Genomic DNA, 8184 nt, shown 5'->3' with positions numbered 1-8184 from the left:
CTGCACTCCCACCTGGGCGACAGAGTGAGACTCCATCTCAAAAAAAAAAAAAAAAGCTAAAAATTAGGCCTTGCCTAGAGAAAAGAGTCACCCTGGATTCTAACCTCACCTAATATGAGGCTTTCCCTATATTCTCAGCTGAGGGGTAAGGACCTTGGACCTTGGAACTCCTGGATTCCACCTGCTGGTTGCAGCTGACAGGCAGGGGCCCCTGGGGGGCTGTGACGCCCTGTGTGATGTCATCAGGCTTTGTGAAGTGGCCTGTACTGCCCTTTGAGTACCAATGTGTGACCCAGCAACCCAGCACAACCAGGCATCTGCTTGGAACCCAGCCACCATAAAGCCTGCTAACTAAAAAAAATTTTACGTCTCTCAGTTCATTCAGCACAGACCTCTGCCTCATTCACCTATGACCCTGCTTGGAAAATACATCAGTCACAAAGCAGTCAATGCAATTATCTCAAGGGTAGGTGAAGTACACTCCATGTGCTAGAAGTGGGAACAAAGATGGGGGAACGTCTTTCACTTCGAATCAGCGGAAGTAGTACATCAGATCCCTGCGTCTTGAAGGAGATGATAGCTCTGGGGATTAGGATTAAGAAGATTTATTTTTTAAAGGAGGAGTAGTCTCCAAGCTGGTTACACCACCCTAAACATGGACTGGGCATTGTAATGGCTTTAGTTCATGAAAAACAGGGAAAGTTTTCATTATATGCGTCTTTATGCTGTTAATGTTTATACAGTGAACGTATTACTTATTTGAAAAAAAAATATAGGGAGAAAAGGCTCTTAGCAGTGTCATAAAGTCCTAGATCCTATATGGAGATCAGTATTAAGATGGTCCTAGGAAAGCCAGGGGTTTAAAAATGCTGATTACAAACTGGGCATGGCAGCTGGCATCTGTAATCCCAGCTCCTGGGCGGCTAAGGTGGGAGGACCGTGTAAGTCCAGGAGTCCAAGATCAGCTTGGAGGAAAGAGTGAGACTCTGTCTCAAGGGTAAAAAAAAAAAGAAAAAAGTGTTGATTATTTACAGAAAAATAAGTTGTGATATTATCTAAAGCATGTTCATGTTTGAGTTCCTGACTCAACAGACTCATATTTTTTTAAAAACTTGGCCAGGCACGGCGGCTCACGCCTGTAATCCCAGCACTTTGGGGGCCAAGGCAGAAGGATCACTCGAGCTCAAGAGTTTGAGACCAGCCTGGGCAACACAGCAAGACCTCATCTCTATTAAAAAAAGAAACAAATTAGGCATGGTGGCACTCACCTGTAGTACCAATTGGAGGCTGAAATGAGGATCATTTGAGCCTGGGAGGTCGAGGCTGCAGTGAGCTATAATTGAGCCACTGCACTCCAACCTGGGCAACTGAGCGAAATCCTATCTCAAAAAAAAAAAAAAAAAAAAAGAAGAGAAAAAATAAAGAAACTCAATGATTGTAAATGCAGATTTAGGCTAGGGTTTTGGGGTGTGGTGTGGGTGTGTTGGTGATTAGCTGCATCCTTTTCTCTACAGGATTTTTAAAATCATCTGCTAAGTCTCTTTAATGCACTTAAAATTTTATTTGCTGTACATATGAATCCTCATTGAAATATATTTTACAAATTTTGTGCTTTTCTAGCATTGAATTCAGCATCTTTTACTGAAGAAGATAACTAAACATGGTTGTCTTCTGAAGACACAAAGTCCAAAGGCCAATCACACACCTCTTATATCGATCTCTCAGTAGGAGGGGTTTTCTGTGTTTTGTGGGAGTGTAGGGGGTGGGTTGGGAGGTGAGGTGCTTGTCCCAGAGAAAATATAATATAAGAACTCATATTAGTAACATAAGAAAATTAAGGAGGTTGGGGATATGTTCAAAAGTGTTCACATCTAAAGAGAATTCCCCCCAAGTTTTCCTGATGTATTAGAATCTTTCTAGAGAAAAATTTATTTTTCAGTAACAATCCTATTGACACAGGAGTCTTTCAGTGCCATTTTGCCTGCCGGAAATTTCCCAGCTGGCAGCACCCCTCCCTGGGCCTCGCTTGGCTCTGGGCTCACCTCTGGGCTCACTCTGCCCACTCGACCCAGCAGGCTACACTCGGCTGGCACTACCGACCGAGATTCCGCACACGCAACTGCTTTGTGCTTAGTCCATGGCTGGTCTGGGTGTGCCACAACCGTCTTCCACCTTGGGCACCAGCATCTGGATGAGACGGAATGTGGTGGTGCCTGAAAACTCAGAGATGCCAACAACCGCAGAGCCTCAAGGGGTGTTATGGCTCTCACTTGGGGAGTCCCAAGGTCTGAGCCCCCAAGGACTGTTACAGCTCTCTCTCTCCTTCCTGCCACCTGCAACATGGCGAACGGGGTCAGGGAGGGGGGTGTGTTATGGCTCGTTTTGTTGTGGTGAACAGTGCAAGGGGTGTGTTACAGCTCATCTGTGCTACAGCTCATTCTGTCCCACCTGCTCCAGTCCACTGCTCCTGGGCTGTCTCAGCCCCACCACCACTTCCCATCATGCGGGGTGGCCACCTGGCACTGATGGAAGGTGAGAAGGCTATAGTGTTCCAGCTCTTTTTGCACCTGCCATTTGGTGGGTCCCAGGTCCTTGTCCTGTGTCCAAGAAGAATGAGGTTACACAGACACTGGAGAGTGAGCAAGGCAGAGGAGGGTTTTACCGAGCAACAGAACAGCTCTTGACATAAGGTAGCCCTCTGTGTGAGAGGGGGCTCAAAGGCAGGTAGTCCCAACATGTGGCTGAGTCTGGGGTTTTCATGGGCTCAGAATGGGGAAGTGTGTGCTGGAAAGAGCACCAGTCCTTCCAGGTGGGTCTGGAAATAACACCATTTGATTGGCTAAAAGGCATTGAGAAAGTTCTCACTCCAGTTGTGGACTCTGGCAACTCAGTTGTGGTAAAGTAAATTAAAACAGTTTTATTCTCTTTTCAGGTGTCCTAATCCACATTTTCCCTACTTTGCCTTCATATATTTGATACCTTTAATTAGCATAATCAAATATTTCATTCGTAAAGTGCTACTTATTCAGTCAATGAATCTCTATTTTGCACCCAGGATCTTGGCCAGAGTGTCCTGGGGGAATATTTCTGCTGTAATAAATGTAAATATTCTGTTGTAATACATTCCCCCTCCCTTAATCCGTATCCTCTGGACTCAGTCCCATATGTGCACCCTGGGTGCCTGCTGGTTCAAGATGGCTGATTCTGCAGCTCCTTTGGGAATACTCTCCTTCCCTCAGCAGGGTAGGACTTTCCCACACCGGCTAAGTTGGAATGTGACCCTACTTATTGATCTGGTGGCAAGGAGGGTACCGGGGGGAAAGTCCTGAGGGAGGGCACGTGTTGCCTTGCAAAGCAGAGAAGGAGAGCTAGTCTTCTTGGGGAGCAGTGGGCCATTTCTGTAGGCTCAGAGGATTCCTTTAGACCTGGGCCTTCCAGGTCTCCGGCGTGTCTCTACCCAGATATCCCCATCCCAAATGTCAGAGCCTGCCTCCTTCCCTGGATAGAAGACCAGGCAGGCTTGAGAATTCAACCTGCCCTGGAGCTCTGCTGCCCTGATAATCAGGCCCTGAGCATGACCCTCAGCTCTACCCGCCCTTAGGTTGTAGGAAATGAGATCCTTCATATGCTAACAAGGGCCTCTGACTCTGATACTTTGCTTTCAATTGGTGATTACCACCCTCAGCCTTCCTTGCTTTTTTCAAATGCAACCATAGCATCCGACAATAGCCGTCTATCCTGTAATATTTATAATTACTCCTCCCTGTTCCTCAGTGAAGTGCATGAACCAGAACATTCCTTTCCACCTGTATTTCATCCTGATTCACAGCCAGTGAGATTTTAACAAGCATATATCAGCCATGGCATGCCAGGGGCTTTCAGAACACCACCTTTCCACCAGCGATGGGATGCTCAGGGCCAGCCACCTGGAGGGTGGTCTAGCCCTAAAATCCCCTTTACAGCCCATTTTCCTGGACCATTAGCAACCATCATACTAGGTCAAGTTGCCCAGGAAAAAGACTCTTAGACGAAGATTTGCATGGAAAAGTTTATTAGGAGTGGATCTGGGGACCAAACACTGTAAGGCAGGGAGACAAGTAGGTTCAATCAGAGTAAGAGGCTAGATGGTGATGCAATTTCCAGAAGAGACTCCACCCACCCCACAGGCAGCTCTCATTGAGGGCTCTCCAGATTCCCCCAGATAGACAAGGGAGCTGGATCCATTGACCAGTCGTTGAATGTGAGATCCCCAGGGCGGGGGACACTTGGACAAAACGGCTTGACTAGGTCATGAGCTGTGAGCCTATGGCAGCTACTTCTTGTGGCAGCTAGAAGAAGGGGTGTCTCTGCCCTGAAGGCCGTGTCTGGGTGACGCAGCACAGCATCCCATGCACAAGACATTTTGTGCAGGTGTGTTCAAGTCTCTTTGAGGGGACAATGTCCTGTTCTGGTGGTTTGATGCCATGGAATTGTTCTGGATACCAGGTTCTGTCAAGCAGCGTGGGTTTCCTACTGAAGCTACAACGTATATGCAAGCCAGTTCCTGGGACATGCCTAAGGTCAAAACTGTAGAAGCCAAAGCCAAGCATGGGGGAGCGGAATGTGCCTATAGCTCCAGCACTTTGGGAGGCCAAAGACAGAGGATCACTTGAAGCCAGGAGTTCAAGGCTGCAGTGAGCAATGATCATGCCAGCTGCACAGCCTGGGTGACAGAGTAAGATACCAACTCACAAACAAAACAAGGCCAGGCACAGTGGCTCATGCCTATAATCCCAGCACTTTGGGATTAATCCTTTGGGAAGCCAAGGCAGGCAGATTGCTTGAGCTTGGGAGTTCGAAACCAGCCTGGGTAACATGGCAAAATGCCATCTCTACAAAAAAAAAAAAAACTAGTTGGGTGTGGTGGTGGGCGCCTGTAGTCCCAATTACTTGGGAGGCTGAGGTGGGAGGATCACTTGAGCCAGTCAAGGCTGCAGTGAGCCACGATCGCACCACTGTACTCCAACCTGGGTGACAGAGCTAGACCCTTTCTCAAAACTGTAGAAACCAAATTACGTTCTCAAGTCAGAGAGAGGACAAAAATGGGAGACAATACTAAATGTTTAAAGGTCAAGAAGACACTTGAGCAAATCAGAGTGTGGGATGAAGGAGGACAGAAGCTGAGGGTCCTAGAGCTTGGACTGACCTGCAGGGCCTAAGGCTCATTTCAGCGATTACCTTTTCCAGGTGCCGGGATGACATGTGATGGAAAGGGGCAGGGTCCAGGGGACAAGTGGCTGATGTATTCTTGTGTTTACCAGTATCCAATGCTGTTTGATATGGTTTGTTTGCATTTCTAATCTGTTTAGACAATCTTTATTTTAAAAATATCTTTCAGTGTAATACACACATATAAAAAATAAAATAAAAACAAAATATTATAAAGAAAATTAGCAGGTCCCTGCCCAGTTCCTGTCCAGTCCCCAGTTCAACTCCCTCTTACAATCACTTTTGACTCTTCAATCTATTTCTTATGATAGTTACCCTCTTTTTTTTTTTTTTTTTGAGACAGAGTGTCACTCTGTCACCCAGGCTGGAATGCAGTGGCACGATCTCGGCTCACTGCAACCTCCAACTCCGGAGTTCAAGCGATTCTCCTGCCTCAGCTTCCTGATTAGCTGGGATTACAGGCACATGCCACCACGCCCAGCTAATTTTTGTATTTTCAGTAGAGACAGGGTTTCATCATGTTGGTCAGGCTGGTCTTGAACTCCTGACCTCGTGATCCACCCACCTCGGCCTCCCAAAGTGATGGGATTACAGACATGAGCCACAGAGCCTGACCCACCTTCATATTTTAAAAGTGGGTTGTTAGAGTTCTATTTTTTTATTAATTTTATACATCAACTTCATTTGTATTATATGACCTCCATTTCTTCTAGTTTATTTTTCCTAAAAAAAAAAAAAGGTCTGTGATTTTTTTTTTGTGTGGTTAATGTAGTAATCAGTGTTTGCATCTTACCAGTCTGTAAATATTGTTCCTTAATTTTTTTTTTTTTTTTTTTTGACACAGAGGCTCACTCTGTCACCCAGGCTGGAGTGCAGCGGCACAATCTTGGCTGTCTACAAGCTTCGCCTCCCGCGTTCACGCCATTCTCCTGCCTCAGCCTCCCAAGCAGCTGGGACTGTAGGTGCGGGCCACCTTGCCCAGCCAATTTTTTGTATTTTTAGTAGAGACGGGGTTTCGCCGTGTTAGCCAGGATGGTCTCGATCTCCTGACCTCGTGATCTGTCCGCCACGGCCTCCCAAAATGCTGGGATTACAGGTGTGAGCCACTTAATTTTTACCATCAACTGTGTCATCCACCTAAACTTCTCCATCCCACATACTTTTCCTCTCAATGGTGTTGCATTCACCGTCCTGGGTCCATGTTTGGGTTTTTGTTTGTTTGTTTAATAGACAGTCTTGCTCTGTCTCCCAGACTGGAGTGCAGTGGCATGATCTCAGCTCACTGCAACCTCCACCTCCCGGGTTCAAATGATTCTCTTCCCTCAGCCTCCCAAGTAGCTGGGATTATAGGAGCCAAACATTCCCAGCTAATTTTTGTATTTTTAGTAGAGACAGGGTTTCACCATGTTGGCCAGGCTGATCTCAAACTCCTGACCTCAAGTGATCCACCCACCTCGGCCTCCCAAAAGTGTTGGAATTCCAGGCGTGAGCCACTGTGCCCAGCCCATGTCTTTATTTACTTTTTCCTTTATTTCCATTTGCAATCCACAGGTAGTTTCCCAAAAAAGAATACATGGAGAGTACTTTTTCTGAGTCCTTTATATACCTGAAAATATTTTTATTCCACTCCCAAGTTTGATTAAATTTTGACTAGGTTGAGAATTCTAGGTTGAATAACATTTAACATAAAATTTTCAAGCTGTTTATAGTTTCAGAATCCAGTGTTGCTGTTGAGAAGTTTGATGTCATTTTGATACTCTTTCTTGTCTCATTCATTATATGGGGCATTCTGTGGGCCCCTTTCATTCTGGAAATGTTTGCGTGATTGCGTTGACGATTTCCCCTCCACTTTTCTCTCATCACCTTGCGGAACTCATTACTGGGCAGATGTTCTTTCTATCTTCTAGAATGAAACACCACAGGTCTCAACTTTCTCTTAGGCTTCCCTCTGCCATTTTCTTGTGCATTTCAAAATATTCCTTTCTCACCATTTTTCTAATAATTTTTATTATGTATTTCTTTATTTTGAGACAGAGTCTCACTGTGTTGCCCAGGTTGAAGTGCAGTGGCGTGATCTAGGCTCACTGCAACCTCGGCCTCCCGGGTTCAAGCCATCCTTATGCCTCAGCCTCCTGAGTAGTAGGGATTATAGACGTGGACAATCATGCCCAGCTAATCTGTATTTTTAGTAGAGATGGGGTTTCACCATGTTGGCCAGGCTGGTTTCCAACTCCTGACCTCAACGAATCCGCCTACCTTGGCCTCCAAAAGTGCTGGGATTACAGGCGTGAACCACTGCGCCCGGCCATTTATTCTAATTTTTAAATGTGAACAATCATGTTTTAAATTTCAGCTTCCCCTTATTCTCTCAATGCTCCTTTTTCATAGCCTGTTCCTCTGGTTGTATGAGTGTAGCATCTTCTTTGATCTCTCTGAGCAACCAACATTATGTTTTGATATTTTCAAAGTTCTCATTTCTTTCTTCCCCTTTCTGGTTCTGTTTGCATTTTCTTGCTTTCTGGAGGCTTTCCTTAAATGTCTCAGGCAATCCTTGGCAGCTGTAGGAGTCAGCTCCGGCTGCCATAACCAAGTCCACAGACTGGGAGGCTTGGCCAACAGACACTGATTTTCCCACAGTTCTGGAGGCCGGACTCGGCATCCAGCTGCCAGCAGGCTTGGATTCCCCGAGGCCTGTCTTCAGGGCTTGCAGGCGGTTGCCTTCCCGCTATGACCTCACAGGCCTTTTCTCTGTGCAAGCACCTGCCTGCGGACTCTTCCTTTTCCCATAAGGACGCTGGTCCTATTGGATTAGGGTCCACCCTGTGACCTCATATAACCATGATCACCTCTTTAAAAGCTCTGCCTCCAAATACAGTCGCATCGGGGCTTGGTGTTTCCACATGTGAGTTGCGGGTGGACACAGTTCCGTTCATAACAGCATTCGATTCTGATATGGTTTGGCTGTGTCCCCACCCA

At 46.3% G+C, this 8184-nt stretch overlaps 1 protein-coding gene across 1 annotated transcript in view; it reads left to right on the top strand.

Annotated features, from left to right (window-relative positions):
* Window positions 1-258: 258 nt before the first annotated feature.
* The window catches only part of GALNTL5 (polypeptide N-acetylgalactosaminyltransferase like 5), a 65086-nt gene continuing 57160 nt past the window's right edge, over window positions 259-8184 (top strand). Inside the window, 2 exon segments of the mRNA XM_033193492.1 lie at window positions 259-466; window positions 1621-1724. The gene's annotated coding sequence lies outside the window, so the exon portion shown is untranslated.

Source organism: Trachypithecus francoisi, unplaced genomic scaffold, assembly GCF_009764315.1.
Source record: "Trachypithecus francoisi isolate TF-2019V2 unplaced genomic scaffold, Tfra_2.0 Lachesis_group4, whole genome shotgun sequence".
Taxonomy (NCBI): domain Eukaryota; kingdom Metazoa; phylum Chordata; class Mammalia; order Primates; family Cercopithecidae; genus Trachypithecus; species Trachypithecus francoisi.
This window is presented reverse-complemented; position numbering and strand designations above follow the sequence as displayed.